The sequence below is a fragment of the Salmo salar genome, chromosome ssa16 (assembly GCF_905237065.1).
Source record: "Salmo salar chromosome ssa16, Ssal_v3.1, whole genome shotgun sequence".
Classification (NCBI taxonomy): domain Eukaryota; kingdom Metazoa; phylum Chordata; class Actinopteri; order Salmoniformes; family Salmonidae; genus Salmo; species Salmo salar.
In genome coordinates, this window is record NC_059457.1 from 10,156,379 (window position 1) to 10,178,033 (window position 21,655).

A 21,655-nucleotide genomic window follows, 5' to 3' on the forward strand; every position below is an offset into this window, starting at 1 on the left:
AAGACTAAGCATTCCATAATATTATGTACAGTGAGTCAGTATTTAAAAGGTATTTGGTGCAGTAGCCTACTTTGCAATGCTGATAGGCATTATTTCAGTAAATGTGCCTATGCACTGTGTCTTTTACACTGTCTCCTTTCATTACCATGTTGACAAGCCTTAATCTAGCCCAAGATGGAGTTTACTGTTAGCTAAAGGTGCAAGGACCAAAACAGCCAAATACTTAATCGATTCTCAATTGCAATGCGGCTATAGAAACATAAAGCCCTAGACTTTCATATCACATCAAAATAATCTCACAAATACAATATATTTAATTACTGTACAGTGTTTTAACCGGCTTTATCACACAGTTGCAGCCGAGAGTATTTTTCAGTGACGCCACGTTTCTGGCGAGGGGGTTCCAGCTGCTGCGACACCATCTCAGAGTAGTCATCCCTCATGGTCTCTATGCTGCCACCTACTGCTATGTCTTTTCTCAGTGCAGCGCATCTCTCAGGAAAAGTGGACGTTTCGAAAAGAGTGGACGTTTCAAAATTAACCATATGGAGAAGTGGGGGTTTCGACACGTTTCACTCAATATGTCGTTTGGGTTATCGGACATTAGTAATGGTCTGCAGAGATGACAGTGAGGAATTTCAGTTATGCAAAAAATAGTATATTCACTGACTAAGCTGTTTGTTTAAATGTTACCTACAGGTAGTATGTATGTAACATTACATTTCTCGTAAATGCTAGCCAACGTTACATTTACGTAATTTAACAGACTTACAGTGGTGAGTGCATACATTTGAATACTTTTTTCATAATTGGTCCCTCGTGGGAATCGACCCCCACAACGCTGGCGCCATGCGCTACCAAAATACTCTATCACCTGAGCTACACAGGACTAGCTACCTTAACTTATACTTTTTTTTGTTGCAGTAATGTATTATTTATTATTGAATATTTGGAATAATAATAATTGAAACATCAAGTCGTGGCAGTGCTAGTAGTTATGGAATTCCAGCGCTTCTAGTGTTAAAAGACGCCTTTCGAAACCCCCACTTCTCCTGATATGGTTCCTTTCAAAACCCCAAATTCTGATATGGTTCCTTATTAAATGCTCTCACCCATCGACACCCCCACATTTCCTGAGAGATGCGCTGCACTGAGAGATGGCATATCAGTAGGTGGCAGCATAGAGACCCTGAGGGAGGACTACTCTGAGATGATGGCGCAGTGATGCGTGTTAATGTTCAGACCGAGTGTCAGGGCTTAACAAAACTCCCCTGTACAGAAGACAATTTCGCACAATGACTTATTTGTAATGTAATGGAACTGAGAGCCATGATCCAGGGCTAGCCTTTAACGTGATACCTGCAATACAAAATCAAACAAGTGTATTGGTCGGAGATACACAGTTTAGCAGATGTTATAGCGGGTTCAGCGAAATGCTTGAGTTACTAGCTCCTAACAATGCAGTAAAATTTCAAACAAGAAATGTCAGAAAGAATCCAAATAACACTAACAGTAATCCAAATGCAAGGTATGCAAATGATACTGTATGTACAGCAGTAGATATATTAGCTATGTCAAGAAATCAGTATGTAAATACACGGTGTGTACAAACAGTGTAACAGAAAATGCAATGTACAGTATTAGATATAAACTCAGCAAAAAAAGAAACGTCCCTTTTTCAGGACCTTGTCTTTCAAAGATAATTTGTAAAAATCCAAATAACTAGACAGATCTTAATTGTAAAGGGTTTAAACACTGTTTCCCATGCTTGTTCAATGAACCATAAACAATTAATGAACGTGCACCTATGGAACGGTTGTTAAGACACGAACAGCTTACAGACGGTAGGCAATTAAGGTCACAGTTATGAAAACTTAGGACACTAAAGAGGCCTTTCTACTGACTCTGAAAAACACCAAAAGAAAGATGCCCAGCGTCCCTGCTCATCTGCGTGAACATGCCTTAGGCATGCTGCAAGGAGGCATGAAGACGGCAGATGTGGCCAGGGCAATAAATTGCAATGTCCGTACTGTGAGACGCCTAAGACAGCGCTACAGGGGGACAAGACAGACAGCTGATCGTCCTCGCAGAGGCAGACCACGTGTAACAACTAGAGGTCGACTGATTAATCGGCATGGCCGATTTCAAGATTTCATAACAATCGGTAATCTGCATTTTTGGACACCGATTATGGCCGATTACATTGTACTCCACAAGGAGAATGCGTGGAAGGCTGACCACCTGTTATGCGAGTGCAGCAAGGAGCCAAGGTAAGTTGCTAATTAGCATTAAACTTATCTTATAAAAAACAATCAATCCTAACAATCACTAGTTAACTACACATGGTTTATGATATTACTAATTTAACTAGCTTGTCCTGCGTTCCAAATAATCAATGTGGTGCCTGTTAATTTATCATCGAATCACAGCCTACTTTGCCAAACGGGTGATGATTTAGCAAGTGCATTTGCGAAAAAAGCACTGTCGTTGCACCAATGTACCTAACCATAAACATCAATGCTTTTCTTAAAATTAATACACAAGTATATTTAAACCTGCATATTTAATTAAAAGAAATTTGTGTTAGCAGGCAATATTAACTAGGGAAATTGTGTCACTTCTCTTGCGTTTAGTGTATGCAGAGTCAGGGTATATGCAGCAGTTTGGCCCACCTGGCTCGTTGCGAACTGTGTGAAGACCATTTCTTCTTAACAAAGACCGTAATTAATTTGCCAGAATTTTACATAATTATGACAATACTTTGAAGGTTGTGCAATGTAACAGCAATATTTAGACTTATGGATGCCATCCGTTTGATAAAATACGGAACAGTTCCGTATTTCACTGAAAGAATAAAAGTTTTGTTTTCCAAATGATAGTTTCTGGATTTGACCATATTAATGACCTAAGGCTCGTATTTCTGTGTGTTTATTATATTATAATTAAGTCTATTATTTGATAGAGCAGTCTGACTGAGCGGTGGTAGGCAGCAGCACTTTCCTGCGTTTGCCAGCAGCTCTTCGCAATGCTTGCTGTTTATGACTTCAAGCCTATCAACTCCTGAGATTAGGCTGGCAATACTATAGTGCCTATAAAGAACATCCAATAGTCAAAGGTATATGAAATACAAATGGTATAGAGAGAAATAGTCCTATAATTCCTATAATAACTACAACCTAAAACTTCTTAACTGGGAATATTGAAGACTCGTGTTATAAAAGGAACCACCAGCTTTCATATGTTCTCATGTTCTGAGCAAGGAACTTAAAGGTTAGCTTTTTTACATGGCACAGGAAGTCCAGGATCGAGTTGCACAGGGATGAGTTCAGACCCAGGGCTCTGAGCTTAGTGACGAGCTTGGGGGGCACTATGGTTTGAAAGCTGAGCTGTAGTTGATGAACAGCATTCTCACATAGATATTCCTCTTATCCAGGTGGGATAGGGTGTTGTGTAGTGCAATGGGGATTGTGCAAGATCAGTCGTGTTGTTGCCTACATGTTTAGGGGATTTTACAATGAAGTTAATGAATGTCCCCTTTTTTTATACAATCCATTCTATGCTTCTTCATGTTTATTGTTCGTTTAACTTTTTTAAAATCTGAAATGGAACCATTTCTTTCCCTCTGACCATCCTCTGTGATGGGAAGTAGCAGGGCTGTCGCTCAGGTCCTGTTCTATGCATAATCCCAAACTTTACATGTAGGCGTATTTGTGATCTTAGATGGAAAAAGAGCTCTGGTTTACAGTCTGGGATTTGACAGGCAAGCCGTCAGCTCTCTGCCTTTAATGAATTGGCAATGAAACTAGGCTGAGATGAGCTGGACTGGACAGAATGAGTTCACTCTGCATGCTCCGCTCCTGGGTTGCCACGCAGAGAGTGCTGGAGCATGACAGTCTCTTCTCATGGCTGCCTCCTTAAATCGTAACCTTTGACACCCCCCACCCCACCCCCCATCTCTTTATTGGAGGGTTGGGGCAAAAGGGCAAAGGCAAGGCGTGTCTGTCTGTCTCAGGTCACTGTTCATTTAACTGTCAGAGCTGGCCTGTCGTTGAGTTCCATGATGCTTTTCTAACTTTTGTTCAACAAGCACTGCAGAACAGAACTGTCAAGCACATGATCAGACGAGCATGGAAAGGGCACTTTTTTCACGCCTCCATTCCCCTACCTCCCTCCCCATTGTAAAATGAGGCGATTTCCCTCCCAATGTCTCCTAGCTGGTTTTATTCTGAATGAGTTTCTCCAGCTAATAATTTTAGGGAGCGAACACGTTTTTGTAACGTTACCCGTAATGTTCCCGTAATGTTTTCGTGTTCAGTTTTACGTTAGGGGAACATTGTATCCATGATAGCAAAGACCTTCTGAGAACCTTTTTAACATGTTTTGGTGTTAAAGTGAGGAGCACATTCCCTTAATATTCCATCCAAACATACACAGTACATGGTTACCATGTTCTCAGAATATAAGACATGAATGTTCTTGACACGTTTCATGGGAAAATTGCAAGAACATTTCTGTGTATCAGTTGTCAGGATGTCGCCTGATGTTCAAAAATAATTTTTTACCCCAAAAATATTTTGTTTCATTACACATCACACCCTGTTACTGTTTCCAAGCCGACCAAGGACCTGATTGGTTAACCACTGATCCATTCACAGCTCATTTTGCCTGTTGGCAAGGTTAGGGATACTCCCACACACAGTGCTTTTAAAATAGTGTTATCAACTTGCATATTTGACACGCATTATTACTTTGTGCATGTTCATTCATACAGTAATTATTATTCAACATCTTGGTTCACAGTATTCATAGCTTCCTGCCAAGTGCACATGTCTGATAATTTGAGAGGTAGTGGAAATTATCTTACAGATTCCCATCTTTCAATTACAAACATTTTTTAATTAGATCAGATAGGTGTGTTGCCAAATAATGTCATTAACATATGTTGCTAAGAATGTGAGAGTAGGGCGACTCCCCTAGTGAGTCTCGAACCCAGGCAACCAGTACCAATGACAAACACCCTAACCACTGTCCCAATAATGGATATCTCTAGCGCTCACCAACCCGTCAAAGGCACTACTAGTCTATCACCAAACATTTCTGTAGAAAAGCCAACGATAAAAACTTGCTCTCCATTATTATTATTAATGACTTTGCGCTTTTGGCGGAAGGTGCACTTGATTCAACCTGTGTTCCCATTTTGAACAAAGGAGGACCACGATAGCTATGGCTAAATCAAGTGCGCCTACTGTGCTGGCCAAACGGATAGCTCATATCACCGTGCTTACTGCCTAGTACAGCTTCAACGACCCTACAGCAAAGTTTGCTACCAGCCAACGTGAGATTTCATGACATTTAAAACCATGACCAGAGAGAAACTGTCAAAGAATACAGCAAAGAGCTGTATGTTTAAATTTTTATTCAGCACTGTCAACACTGTTTTTATGAAACATAAAGCGCGGTTCTTCCCGACTCTCGCGCTACAGCTGCACTGAATTAGTATCGATAGGCCTGCGTTTTTATTATTAGCAGTTCGTCATGTCTATTTCATCCCTACAGACTGTTTTTTCTGCATACGCTTAAAATGTTAATGTTTTTTTTTGTGAAAAATCTGGGCGGTAGATCTCGATTTGCTTTTTGACTGCGAAAGTGATCTCGACTCAAAGGTTGGTGACCACTGCTCTAGGGAATGTGTTTATATGTCCTGTCCAGAAAAACCCTAATCCCTCCTCCCAAGGCACATGTGTCGATCTAAAACCACTCGATAGATGTAAGCAATAGGGTGAATGCACTTTAAAGTACATCTCAGCTCTGTTAAAGGTACACTCAGGAGTATCATTAAAACAGGTTAATATGTCACACCGACATTAGACAACTATACAGAAAGCCCTTAAATTGTTGAAATAAGTCAATCACATGAAGGATGAGAGAATTGTCAAATTAACTGATACCTGACATGGGCATGGTGGCATACCAGGAAGATTGGTGTACTGTGAGCCAAGAGGTCTGAAGTTCAAATCCCAGGTGAGGACATGTTGAATAATAATTACTGATTAATTGAACATGCACAATGTTTTCATGCATGTCAAATATTTTAGTTGAAAACACTATCTTAAAAGCACTGTGTGATTATCCCTATCCTTGCCCCCCAAAAATAAGCTATGAATGGAACAGTTGTTCACCAATCAGGGTCTTGATTGGCTCGGCAACAGTAACAAGACGATGTGTAATGATTATTTATTGGAACATGTTTTTGCAACGTTCCAAAGAAACGTGTCTAGAACATTAATATCTTACGTTCTGAGAACATGCCAACCATGTTCTGTGTTATGTTTGGTGGGACGTTGATGGAATATTCTCCTAACCCACAGAAAATGACAATGTTTTTGCCACGTTCCCATGAAACGTGTCTAGAACATTTCATATCTTAAGTTCTGCGAACATGGTAACAACGTTCTGGGTAAGTTCAATTTGACATTAAGGGAATGGTCTCTTGGAAACATTCCTTGCACATCACAGGAACATTTCTATGAAAACGTTAGTTAATGACATTTCTAAATGTTTCAACTTCATATCTCCAGCACCACCCCAACATCAACATATGTGAAATTGCGTGTTTCTCTGTTTTGTAGTAAAACATCTAGGTGTTTCCAATGACATCAACCAATTAGTAGGCAATGCCTACTCATAATTGTTTAAAATCACAAGACGCACAGCGACTACAAAACATAGAAATGTGCAATTTTCACATATGTTAATGTTGGGGTGGTGCTAGAGATTATGAATATTAATTTATTCATGCAAATGCATACATTTTTTGTCACTGCATCAGTGAAATTCATACCTACAATCTTCTGTTCTCTATCCATGTAATTAGTCCCTTGCATTCTGTTCATAGCACTACATATCTAAAATAATTAGAGAAACGTTTTTTTTTTTTACGCATACAAAGCTGTACATTTTTATGTATTCAAATGGACCACATTTCAATGGAAACAAACACTCATTAAGATCAGGTGTGTCCAATTAGTGGGCGCGGCCAACACATTTAAGATAGAGGCTAGAAAGTTTTGTTAATGCTGAGAACGGAATATACTTGTTTTTAAATGAAATTTCCACAGAATAATTTAACGTTCCTTGAACAATTTGAAAACATTCCCAATGTCAACCCAGTTGAACGTTCCTAGAACATTACCAAAATTGAAATTAAATGGAACCATGTTTGAATTTTTAGGAAACGTTCTGCTGGAAGTAACAAGATATTTTTTTTGGTCAAATTCCTTAAATGTGCTGAGAATGTTCTAAAGGCAAGCAACTATCCTGCAACATTCCCAGAAAGTAGTGGGAAGGTTGTATTAAAAATATCTGAATCAAGCATAAATTGGCTTTTAGAGGACAAGGATAGGGCAGAGAGACTTGGGGTTTTGGTTTAGAGAGTTGCGGCTCCCATTTTATTTTATCCTTTCAATTATCCATTTCATTTCCTTAAGTGTGTGCTAGAAATAAACAGAAAACAAAACATATTTGCATCAGCATATTTTCATCTCATAAACATAAGATTCATCAAAACAATTATCAAACCCATTATTTACATTTCAGTATTTTCATTCTCCAAAGCTTAGACAATATATTCATTATTAATGTCCTTACGTGACAGGAACTCAACAGTATACCACTACTAATACAACAGTGCATCATTATATGCAAATATATTCACACATGAAACAAAGTAAAATGTAAACAATATTGTGGCTACTCATGTTGGGTATTGGACACACAGATAACAGAAATGAAAGGGAGAAATGCTGGAGAGTTTCTTCAAGAGGCATGGCTTGTTTGGCACTGACCTAAAAGACAAAAGGAGCTCAGGTATTTAATAAAATAATTGGTTGCAGGTGTGCTTAGACCATAGAGCTATATAGAGGTCTACAGTGCCCAAAAGCCTATATTACATGGGATGCTATTGAGGACCGATACATTGTGATCTCTATACATTTCTATGGCTCAGACTTGCCTTCAGTTAAAGGGACAGTTAACCAAAAAGTGCAATTAAAGGGACAGGTAACTAAAAAGTTGAAGAAAAATGAGAGCCTTTTCTACACACACTCACAACCCCCATGTGACACTAGATGGCACTTGGTTACCAGTCTCTGAGAGGCTACAGCCCACACTCCCTCATTCATCCTCTTGGTGGCATTTCGTTCTGTTATTATTTCTGTTTGTTTTCATGCAGTGCAGGGCCATGGCAGCCTTATGTTACCATAGGTCACAATGATGAATATTCATTCACCTCTGTCACAGCCCACAGTACATCTGCTAGACATGTTTTGAAGGTGTCTTCGACAACAGTCTAGTTTAAATGGTTTCATAAAAAAAAAAAAATGTTGGTTTCATATTAACAGAAACCTATAAATAACACTTTAGTTTAGCATTATTATAGTGCTTTATTTTTAGAGGACTTAAGTGGAGTCATCTAAAATGACTCCACCCAGCACAGCCAGAAGAGGACTGGCCACCCCTCTGAGACTGGTTCCTTTCTAGGTTTCTTACTAGGTTCCTGTCTTTCTAGGGAGTTTTTCCTAGCCACAGTCCTTCTACATCTGCATTACTTGCTGTTTGGGGTTTTAGGTTTCTGCTGATGTAAACGGACTTATAAATACATTTGATTTGAGTGTTTTGGAGAAGCAACTGCACACTAGGGAAGGTTAAGTTATTCATGTCTGGGTAGAATATTCACATATGTTACTGTGGGGTCCATAATTATTGGCAACCTTTAATAAAGATGAGCAAAAATGACTGTATAAAATAAATAATACAAATACTGAGCTATATTGTATGCTAAAGAAATTAAGAAAATATAATATTTTATACTTTATACTACATTTGCTCAGAGAAAGAGATTTTGTTTAACAAGTAATAAAACAAATCTAAAAAAGCTAGGGGTCCAAATTATTGGCACCCAGGGTTCTGAAGTGCGATCATATGTCATATGCGACAAAATATTTGTGGGGCAAAGAAAGGAAGGAAAAGGGGTAGCTTATTCAGGAGGTCAATGATCATAGCAATGAATGAATGACAGATCACTTGCGGAAACTTGACACTCTTAAAGAGACCGTGTACAATTTTCAATGTATTGCGTCTCAGTAGGAAAATACCCAGATAACACATAATGTTCTGAGAGCCATATGTTTCTTAGAGCTTTGTGAGCATGGTTGTCATATGGTTATTTTGCAGACAACCTTCCCATAACTTTCTGGGAATGGTGCGGGATAGTTGCTTGGCTTTGGAACGTTCACAGCACATTAAAGGAATACTTTGTTGGTATTTCATTACTTTAACAGAAAGTTTCCTAAAAGTTCAAACAATGTTACATTTCATATACATTTTGGTGATGTTCTACGAACGTTCTCCAACTGGTTTGACATTGGTAATGTTCTGATGGTTCAGAGAACATTCAGAAATAACATTCTTCTGTGGGAATTTCAGCATATCGTTTCCTTATGGTTCCATTTAAAGTCATTTTCTCAATTTTTTTCCAAGAACATTAAGAAACAACGTTCTTCTGTGGGAACTTTTGTACATTAGCATAACTTTCCTACAGACACACAAATATCATAGCATTTTTGGGGGGTAACTACCCCTGTTATTGTAATGACGAGAGGTTAGCGTATCTTGGGGGTGTGATATTTGTGCATCTGTAACTTTCTTACTCATCCGTATTCACGATTCATTCAGAATTATCCATAATCATGGTAGCATTCATATTAATTTAGAAGTGCTTAGAAGCATATTCTATTCTTATTTAAAATAAAAGTGACTCCAAAAGGAGACAATACATTATTTACCATTCATTTCTATTGGGCACAAAATAATCTGAAACACAAATAAAACGAAGAGCAAATGCATCCAACAAACGTGTACAGTCACAAGCTTGATGTAGTCATTGCTTGCTATGAATATGGGAACAAATACTTAACTTTTTACTACTTTAATACACATATAAGTGAATTTGTCCCAATACTTTTGCTCCCCTAAAATGGGGGGGACTATGTACAAAAAGTGGTGTAAATTCTAAACGGTTCACCTCAAAACAATACCTAAAATACGTAAAACATTTTTGGTTTGTGTTCCGTATGACGTGATTGCATTAGCAATGGAAACATCCTATGAATGTGTATGTGTGCCAAAGAGAAGTTTGGTATCTTACATCATGTAAGAAGAAAAGAAAGAGAAAATCAGGACAGAAGAAAATGGATATCAAAGTGAAACAGTTCTCTAAAGACACAAGAGACAATAATACAAGAAACAACACTTCTGTAGCTTGTCAACTATGTGTCTGTCTATCCCTGTTCTCTCCCCTCTGCACAGGCCATACAAACGCTTCACACCGCGTGGCCGCTGCCACTCTAACCTGGTGGTCCCAGCGCGCACGACCCACGTGGAGTTCCAGGTCTCCGGCAGCCTCTGGAACTGCCGGTCTGCAGCCAACAAGGCTGAGTTCATCTCAGCCTATGCTACCCTCCAGTCCCTAGACTTCCTGGCGCTGACGGAAACATGGATTACCACAGATAACACTGCTACTCCTACTGCTCTCTCTTCGTCTGCCCACGTGTTCTCGCATACCCCTAGAGCATCGAGCCAGCGGGGTGGTGGCACTGGAATCCTCATCTCTCCCAAGTGGACATTCTCTCTTTCTCCCCTGACCCATCTGTCTATCTCCTCATTTGAATTCCATGCTGTCACAGTTACCAGCCCTTTCAAGCTTAACATCCTTATCATTTATCACCCTCCAGGTTCCCTTGGAGAGTTCATCAATGAGCTTGACGCCTTGATAAGTTCCTTTCCTGAGGATGGCTCACCTCTCACAGTTCTGGGTGACTTTAACCTCCCCACGTCTACCTTTGACTCATTCCTCTCTGCCTCCTTCTTTCCACTCCTCTCCTCTTTTGACCTCACCCTCTCACCTTCCCCCCTACTCACAAGGCAGGCAATACGCTTGACCTCATCTTTACTAGATGCTGTTCTTCCACTAATCTCATTGCAACTCCCCTCCAAATCTCCGACCACTACCTTGTATCCTTTTCCCTCTTGCTCTCATCCAACACTTCTCACTCTGCCCCTACTCGGATGGTATTGCGCCGTCCCAACCTTCGCTCTCTCTCTCCCGCTACTCTCTCCTCTTCCATCCTATCATCTCTTCCCTCTGCTCAAACCTTCTCCAACCTATCTCCTGATTCTGCCTCCTCAACCCTCCTCTCCTCCCTTTCTGCATCCTTTGATTTTCTCTGTCCCCTATCCTCCCGGCCGGCTCGGTCCTCCCCTCCTGCTCCGTGGCTCGACGACTCACTACGAGCTCACAGAACAGGGCTCCGGGCAGCCGAGCGAAAATGGAGGAAAACTCGCCTCCCTGCGGACCTGGCATCCTTTCACTCCCTCCTCTCTACATTCTCCTCTTCTGTCTCTGCTGCTAAAGCCACTTTCTACCACTCTAAATTCCAAGCATCTGCCTCTAACCCTAGGAAGCTCTTTGCTACCTTCTCCTCCCTCCTGAATCCTCCTCCCCCCCCCCCCTCCTCCCTCTCTGCGGATGACTTCGTCAACCATTTTGAAAAGAAGGTTGACGATATCCGATCCTCGTTTGCTAAGTCAAACGACACCGCTGGTCCTGCTCACACTGCCCTACCCTGTGCTTTGACCTCTTTCTCCCCTCTCTCTCCAGATGAAATCTCGCGTCTTGTGACAGCCGGCCGCCCAACAACCTGCCCACTTGAACCTATCCCCTCCTCTCTTCTCCAGACCATTTCCGGAGACCTTCTCCCCTACCTCACCTCGCTCATCAACTCATCCTTGACCGCTGGCTACGTCCCTTCCGTCTTCAAGAGAGCGAGAGTTGCACCCCCTTCTGAAAAAAACCTACACTCGATCCCTCCGATGTCAACAACTACAGACCAGTATCCCTTCTTTCTTTTCTCTCCAAAACTCTTGAACGTGCCGTCCTTGGCCAGCTCTCCTGCTATCTCTCTCAGAATGACCTTCTTGATCCTAATCAGTCAGGTTTCAAGACTGGGCATTCAACTAAGACTGCTCTTCTCTGTGTCACGGAGGCTCTCCGCACTGCTAAAGCTAACTCTCTCTCCTCTGCTCTCATCCTTCTAGACCTATCTGCTTCCTTTGATACTGTGAACCATCAGATCCTCCTCTCCACCCTCTCCGAGTTGGGCATCTCCGGCGCGGCCCACGCTTGGATTGCGTCCTACCTGACAGGTCGCTCCTACCAGGTGGCGTGGCGAGAATCTGTCTCCGCACCATGCGCACTCACCACTGGTGTCCCCCAGGGCTCTGTTCTAGGCCCTCTCCTATTCTCGCTATACACCAAGTCACTTGGCTCTGTCATATCCTCACATGGTCTCTCCTATCATTGCTATGCAGACGACACACAATTAATCTTCTCCTTTCCCCCTTCTGATAACCAGGCGGCGAATCGCATCTCTGCATGTCTGTCAGACATATCAGTGTGGATGACGGATCACCACCTCAAGCTGAACCTCGGCAAGACGGAGCTGCTCTTCCTCCCGGGGAAGGACTGCCCGTTCCATGATCTCGCCATCACGGTTGACAACTCCCTTGTGTCCTCCTCCCAGAGTGCTAAGAACCTTGGCGTGATCCTGGACAACACCCTGTCGTTCTCCACTAACATCAAGGCGGTGACCCGATCCTGTAGGTTCATGCTCTACAACATTCGCAGAGTACGACCCTGCCTCACACAGGAAGTGGCACAGGTCCTAATCCAGGCACTTGTCATCTCCCGTCTGGATTACTGCAACTCGCTGTTGGCTGGGCTCCCTGCCTGTGCCATTAAACCCCTACAACTCATCCAGAACGCCGCAGCCCGTCTGGTGTTCAACCTTCCCAAGTTCTCTCCACGTCACCCCGCTCCTCCGCTCTCTCCACTGGCTTCCAGTTGAAGCTCGCATCCTCTACAAGACCATGGTGATTGCCTACGGAGCTGTGAAGGGAACGGCACCTCCATACCTTCAGGCTCTGATCAGGCCCTACACCCAAACAAGGGCACTGCGTTCATCCACCTCTGGCCTGCTGGCCCCCCTACCTCTGAGGAAGCACAGTTCCCGCTCAGCCCAGTCAAAACTGTTTGCTGCTCTGGCACCCCAATGGTGGAACAAGCTCCCTCACGACGCCAGGACAGCGGAGTCAATCACCACCTTCCGGAGACACCTGAAACCCCACCTCTTTAAGGAATACCTAGGATAGGATAAAGTAATCCTTCTAACCCCCCCCCTTAAAAGATTTAGATGCACTATTGTAAAGTGGTTGTTCCACTGGATATCATAAGGTGAATGCACCAATTTGTAAGTCGCTCTGGATAAGAGCGTCTGCTAAATGACTTAAATGTAAATGTAAATGTAATGTCCTATAGCTCTTTGTCTTTGTCATTATGGTTATAATACTGTCAATGATCAGCCATTTTTGTGCCATAATGGTATTTCGGTTGTGTTGTTCTAATAAGAGTAAATACACTTGGGCCATGAGAAGCTTGAGAGCACTGTACTGTACTGGACTTCTCTTTATCAAATCTAGGCCACACATTCAGAGAGAAAGAGAGAGATCCATCTTCATAGGAGTGATTTCACCTCTGCCAACCCTGCTCTTTAGACCAATGAATAGCACTTCCCCCAGACTGAAAGAACAATTAGTGGATTCTTCCATTGGGTATCACTGTGAGAGAGCAGAAGAGGTCTGCTGGCACACTCATTTTTCATGGTGGTTTTACAGAATGAATGCCACAGTGATCGAGTAGTTGGCAAAAACGTGTGTGGGGTGGAGTGACTGTGTGTGTGTGGGGGGCGCGCGTGTATTTGTGGAAGGACTGCCATCGGGACTTTGTATGATTTATAGACAAGGCTGACTGGGTTGTTACAATATAAATCTGCAGCCAGGGCCCGACTGGCCTGACACCCAGGAATAGCAACTAGCTTTAAGATGAATGCCCACCTAAGTTAGCGATACATTAATTATCACTTAGTATTCCATGAGTCAAAGGAGAGCTTGTTTTTACATGCTTTACCCTGCAGTCAGTGTCCCTCCTTTGAAGGCTGTTTTAATGAATGACTCTTATGGCTTATTACACCATGTAACTTCCTGATTATGCAGCAGCCACATAGATATACAGGGTCCGTCCCAAAGGCACCCTATTCCCTTTATAGTGCACTACCCTAAGGGCCTTGGTCAAAAGTAGTGCACTAATGTAGGGAATAGGGTGCCATTTGAGATGTAGCCGTAGTCTGTGTTCTTGTTAATGACTGATTACTGGATCAGACTGTGTCCATTGCTGTGTCTGATGTGGCATTTACACATTTCAATTAATATGTGATTTGACACCACAGAGCTTTCTTAGACTAGCTTGTATATACTGTACAGTGCCTTCAGAAAGTATTCACACCCCTTGGCTTTTTCCACGTTTTGTTGTTTTACAGCCTGAAGTTAAAATTGATTACATTGAGATGTTGTGTCACTGGCCTACACACAATTCCCCATAATGTCAAAGTGGAATTATGTTATGTTTAATAAAAATGAAAAGCTGAAATGTCTTGAGTCAATAAGTATCACGTTTTAGGGAAGACCCAGATGCAGACAGTGTCGAAGTAACACAAGTTTATTACTAGAACAGGGGGCAGGCAAAACGTTAGGTCAAGGGCAGGCAGAGGTCGGTAATCCAGATCAGAGTCCAACAGGTACAGAACGGCAGGCAGGCTCAGGGTCAGGGCAGGCAGAATGGTCAAAACCAGGAAAACAACTAGAAAACAGGAACTAGGAACAGGCAAGAGCAAGGGGGAAAACGCTGGTAGGCTTGACGCACAAACTGGAAGATCCAAGATGGCGTAGCAGTCAGACGTCTTTGTCCTGTCGTGTCCCTTGTATATATCTTTTTACATCTTTTTCTTCGCATATCTTTTTCAAATATTTTCCTAAACCTCAACTTCTAAATACTCTCCTGCAACCCGCCTCACCCAATGTGGCGTGGATCAGTTTTTTTTCAAAAGTATTTCTATTTACTTTGGATCTGGAATCCCTCAACTGAAGCTAGCCAGCTAACTACCTACCAGATATCAGTCAGCAAACCACTGCTAGCGGTCATCAGCTAACCTTTAGCTCGGAAAACTCTCGCCAGTTCGAACAACGTGACTCAAACCAGAGCATAACGGACCTATTTATTTTCTCTCCATATCTCCGGATTCCTACCGCAAACTCTGAACATTTTCATCTGGATCTTCGCTACTAGCTAACCGCAATCCCGGGTGACTATTCCTGGCTAGCGTTTCCATCCCGGAGCAAGCACCAATTAGGCTGAAGCTAGCCCGGCTAGGGCTCCTGTGCTACCACCGAAGCCCACTCCTGGGCTACAATATCCGTACCCCTTCTACTGCCGGTACGGGGCACGGATCCCCGCCGATCCTCTATGACTGGAATACCGACATAATCTGCCCGAGGATTCCAACAGGCCCCTCAGGCGCAACGTCCGCTGAAGGCCCATTCTGCTAACCGCGGCCTGCTAGCTACCTAGAGCTACTTGGAATTCTACTAATCCACGACTGGTCTATCGACGTCACCGCACGAAGAGGCAAAAACAGACTTACCTCCATTGCGATGTCCCCCAAAGGCCCTTCTGCTAACTTGCTAGCCCCAGTCTGCTAGCTTGCTAGCCCCGGTCTGCTAACTGCTAGCTTGCTAGCCCAGGTCTGCTAACTGCTAGCTTGCTAGCCCAGGTCTGCTAACTGCTAGCTTGCTAGCCCAGGTCTGCTAACTGCTTGCTTGCTAACCGGTCTGCTAACTGCTAGCTTGTTTAGCCCCGGCCTACTAACTGTTAGCTTGTTAGCACCGGCCTGCTAACTGTCTGAATCGCCGTGTCCCCAGCCAGCCCAACCACTCACTGGACCCATATGTTCACTTGGCTACGCATGCCTCTCTCTAATATCAATATGCCTCGTCCATTACTGTCCTGGTTAGTGATTACTGTCTTATTTCACTGTAGAGCCTCTAGCCCTGCTCAAAATGCCTTAACCAACCATGTTGTTCCACCTCCTACATATGCGATGACATCACCTGGTTTAAACGTCTCTAGAGACTATATCGCTCTCATCATTACTCAATGCCTAGGTTTACCTCTAATGTACTCACATCCTACCTTACCTTTGTCTGTACACTATGCCTTGAATCTATGCTATCGTGCCCAGAAACCTGCTCCTTTTACTCTCTGTTCCGAACGTGCCAGGCGGCCAGTTCGTATAGCCTTTAGCCGTACCCTTATCCTACTTCTCCTCTGTTCCTCTGGTGATGTAGTGGTTAATCCAGGTCCTGCCGTGCCTAGCTCCACTCCCACTCCCCAGGTGCTCTCATTTGTTGACTTCTGTAACCGTAAAAGCCTTGGTTTCATGCATGTTAACATTAGAAGCCTACTCCCTAAGTTTGTTTTACTCACTGCTTTAGCGCACTCTGCCAACCCGGATGTCTTAGCCATGTCTGAATCCTGGCTTAGGAAAACCACCAAAAACCCTGAAATCTCCATTCCTAACTATAACGATTTCCACCAAGATAGAACTGCCGAAGGGGGCGGTGTTGCAATTACTGCAAAGATAGCCTGCAGAGTTCTGTATTACTATCCACGTCTGTACCCAAACAATTCGAGCTTCTACTTCTAAAAATTCACCTTTCCAGAAACAAGTCTCTCACTGTTGCCACTTGATATAGACCACCCTCTGCCCCCAGCTGTGCCCTCGACACCATATGTGAATTGATTGCCCCCCATCTATCTTCTGAGCTCGTGCTACTAGGTGACCTAAACTGAGACGTGCTTAACACCCCGGCCATCCTACAATCTAAGCTTGATGCCCTCAATGTCACACAAATATCAATGAACCTACCAGGTACAACCCCAAATCCATAAACACGGCACCCTCATAGATGTCATCCTAACTAACTCGCCCTCCAAATACACCTCTGCTGTTTTCAATCAAGATCTCAGCGATCACTGCCTGATTGCCTGCATCCGTAATGGGTCTGCAACCAAACGACCACCCCTCATCACTGTCAAACGCTCCCTAAAACACTTCTGCGAGCAGGCCTTTCTAATCGACCTGGCCGGGGTATCCTGGAATGACATTGACCTCATCCCGTCAGTAGATGATGCCTGGTTATTCTTTAAAAATGCCTTCCTCACCATCTTAAATAAGCATGCCCGATTTCAAAAATGTAGAACTAGGAATAGATATAGTCCTTGGTTCACTCCAGACCTGTCTGCCCTTGACCAGCACAAAAACATCCTGTGGCGTTCTGCATTAGCATCGAATAGCCCCCGTCATATGCAACTTTTCAGGGAAGTTAGGAACAAATATACACAGGCAGTTAGGAAAGCTAAGGCTAGATTTTTCAAACAGAAATTTGCATCCTGTAGTACAAACTCAAAAAAGTTCTGGGACACTGTAAAGTCCATGGAGAATAAGAGCACCTCCTCCCAGCTGCCCACTGCTCTGAGGCTAGGAAACACTGTTACCACCGATAAATCCACTATAATTGAGAATTTCAATAAGCATTTCTCTATGGCTGGCCATGCTTTCCACCTGGCTACCCTCCACAGCAACCCGCCAAAGCCCCCACCATTTCTCCTTCACTCAAATCCAGATAGCTGATGTTCTGAAAGAGCTGCAAAATCTGGACCCCTACAAATTAGCCGGGCTAGACAATCTGGACCCTCTCTTTCTAAAATGATCTGCCGAAATTGTTGCAACCCCTATTACTAGCCTGTCAACCTCTCTTTCGTTTCGTCTGAGATTCCCAAAGATTGGAAAGCTGCCGCGGTCATCCCCCTCTTCAAAGGGGGTGACACTCTAGACCCAAACTGCTACAGACCTATATCTATCCTACCCTGTCTTTCTAAGGTCTTCGAAAGCCAAGTTAACAAACAGATTACCGACCATTTCGAATCCCACTGTACCTTCTCAACTATGCAATCTGGTTTCAGAGCTGGTCATGGGTGCACCTCAGCCACGCTCAAGGTCCTAAACAACATCATAACCGCCATCGATAAGAGACATTACTATGCAGCCGAATTCATCGACCTGGCCAAGGCTTTCGACTCTGTCAATCTCCACATTCTTATTGGCAGACTCACAGCCTTGGTTTCTCAAATGATTGCCTCGTCTGGTTTACCAACTACTTCTCTGATAGAGTTCAGTGTGTCAAATCGGAGGGCCTGTTGTCCGGACCTCTGGCAGTCTCTATGGGGGTGCCACAGGGTTCAATTCTCAGGCTGACTCTCTTCTCTGTATACATCAATGATGTCGCTCTTGCTGCTGGTGATTCTCTGATCCACCTCTACGCAGACGACACCATTCTGTATACTTCTGGCCCCTCTTTGGACACTGTGTTAACCAACCTCCAGACCAGCTTCAATGCCATACAACTCTCCTTCCGTGGCCTCCAACTGCTCTTAAATGCAAGTAAAACTAAATGCATGCTATTCAATCGATCACTGCCCGCACCTGCCCGCCCATCCAGCATCACTACTCTGGACGGCTCTGACTTCGAATACGTGGACAACTACAAATACCTAGGTGTCTGGTTAGACTGTAAACTCTCCTTCCAGACTCACATTAAGCATCTCATAATCCAAAATGAAATCTAGAATCGGCTTCCTATATCGCAACAAAGCATCCTTCACTCATGCTGCCAAACATACCCTCGTAAAACTGACCATCCTACCGATCCTCAACATCGGCGATGTCATCTATAAAATGGCCTCCAACACTACTCAACAAATTGGATGCAGTCTATCACAGTGCCATCCGATTTGTCACCAAAGCCCCATACACTACCCACCACTGCGACCTGTATGCTCTCGTTGGTTGGCCCTCGCTTCATACTCGTCGCCAAACCCACTGGCTACAGGTTATCTACAAGTCTCTGCTAGGTAAAGCCCCTCCTTTATCTCAGCTCACTGGTCACCATAGCAGCACCCACTCGTAGCACGCGCTCCAGCAGGTATATCTCACTGGTCACCCCCAAAGCCAATTCCTCCTTTGGTCGCCTTTCCTTCCAGTTCTCTGCTGCCAGTGACTGGAACGAACTGCAAAAATCACTGAAGCTAGAGACTCATATCTCCCTCACTAGTTTTAAGCACCAGCTGTCAGGGCGGCTCACAGATCACCGCACCTGTACATAGCCCATCTGTAAACAGCCCATCTATCTACCTACCTCATCCCCATACTGTATTTATTTATTTATCTTGCTCCTTTGCACCCCAGTATCTCTACTTGCACATTCATCTTCTGCACATCTACCATTCCAGTGTTAAATTGCTATTTTGTCAGTACTTCGCCACCATGGCCTATTTATTGCCTTAACTCCCTTATCTTACCTCATTTGCACTCACTGTATATAGACTTTTTGTTATCTTTTTTTTCTACTGTATTATTGACCTTATGTTTTGTTTATTCCATGTGTAACTCTGTGTTGTTGTATGTATCGAATTGCTTTGCTTCATCTTGGCCAGGTTGCAGTTGCAAATGAGAACTTGTTCTCAACTAGCCTACCTGCTTAAATAAAGGTGAAATAAATAAATAAACAAAACGAACTGGCAACAGACAAACAGAGAACACAGGTATAAGTAATTCAGGATTGTCCATAATCATGGTATCATCCACATTCATGTAGAAGTGTTGAGAAACAGGTTATATTCTTATTTACAATAAAAGTGACTCCAAAATTACAATACATTATTTACCATTCATTTCTATTGAGCACAAAATAATCTGAAACACAACCAAAACAAACAGCAAATGCATCCAATAAATGCGTAGAGTCACAAGCTTGATGTAATCATTGCATACTATGAATATGGGACCAAATACTAAACTTTTTAATACTTTAATACACATATAAATTAATTTGTCCCAATATGTTTGCTCCCCTAAAATGGGGGGACTATGTACAAAAAGTGCTGTAATTTCTAAACGGTTCACCCGATATGGATGGAAATACCCTCAAATTAAAGCAGTCAGCACTTTAACCTCATAGTCATTGTTTTGATTTCAAATCCAAACTTTTGAAGTGTATATAGCCAAAAGAAGAAAAAATGCTTGACTGTCCCAATAAATTACGGAGGGCACTGTATATAATTCTAATGGTCATAATGCTTCTTGACAGTGCATGGTTGTAGCAGCATCATGTTATGGGTGTGCTTGCCATTGGCAAGGACTAGGGAGTTTTTAGGATAGAAAGAAACGGAATAGAGCTAAGCAAAGGCAAAAATCCTAGAGGAAAACCAGGTTGAGTCTGCTTTCTAACAGACACTGGGAGACAAATTCACCTTTCAGCAGGACAATAACTTAAAACACAAGGCCAAATATACACTGGAGTTGCTTACCACAACGACATTGAATGTTCCTGAGTGATCTAGTTACAGTTTTGACTTAAATCAGCTTGAAAATCTATGGCAAGACTTGAAATTGGTCGTTTAGAAATGATCCATTTGGGCTCCCGGGTGGCGCAGCGGTCTAAGGCTGTAAGGGCTGTCTTCAAGAATGGACCAAGGCGCAGCGGGAATGTGGATACTCATAGTTTTTTAACCTGTTGGGGATAGGGGGCAGTATTTGCACGGCCGGATGAAAAACGTACCCGATTTAATCTGGTTACTACTCCTGCCCAGTAACTAGAATATGCATATAATTATTGGCTTTGGATGGAAAACACCCTAAAGTTTCTAAAACTGTTTGAATGGTGTCTGTGAGTATAACAGAACTCATATGGCAGGCCAAAACCTGAGAAGATTCCATGCAGGAAGTGGCCTGTCTGAAAAGTTGTGTTTCATCTTGGCTCTTTTTATTGAAGACTGAGGATCTTTGCAATTACGTGACACTTCCTACGGCTCCCATAGGCTCTCAGAGCCCGGAAAAAAAGTGAACGATATCGAGGCAGGCTCTGGCTGAAACACTTTATCGCGTTTGGCAAGTGGCCGATCAGAGTACTATGGGCTTAGGCGCGTGCCCGAGTCGACCGAATGCTTTATTTTCTTTCGTCTGTTTACCTAAACGCAGATTCCCGGTCGGAATATTATCGCTTTTTTATGAGAAAAATGGCATAAAAATTGATTTTAAACAGCGGTTGACATGCTTCGAAGTACGGTAATGGAATATTTACAATTTTTTTGTCATGAATTGCGCCATGCTCGTCACCCTTATTTACCCTTTCGGATAGTGTCTTGAACGCACGAACAAAACGCCGCTGTTTGGATATAACTATGGATTATTTTGAACCAAACCAACATTTGTTATTGAAGTAGAAGTCCTGGGAGTGCATTCTGACGAAGACAGCAAAGGTAATAACATTTTTCTTATAGTAAATCTGACTTTGATGAGTGCTAAACTTGCTGGGTGTCTAAATAGCTAGCCCTGTGATGCCGGGCTATCTACTGAGAATATTGCAAAATGTGCTTTCACCGAAAAGCTATTTTAAAAGCCTTTTTGAAATCGGACAGTGTGGTTAGATTAACGAGAGTCTTATATTTAAAATGGTGTAAAATAGTCATATGTTTGAAAAATTTAAGTTTTTGCATTTTTGAGAAATTTGAATAACGTGCCACGGGATT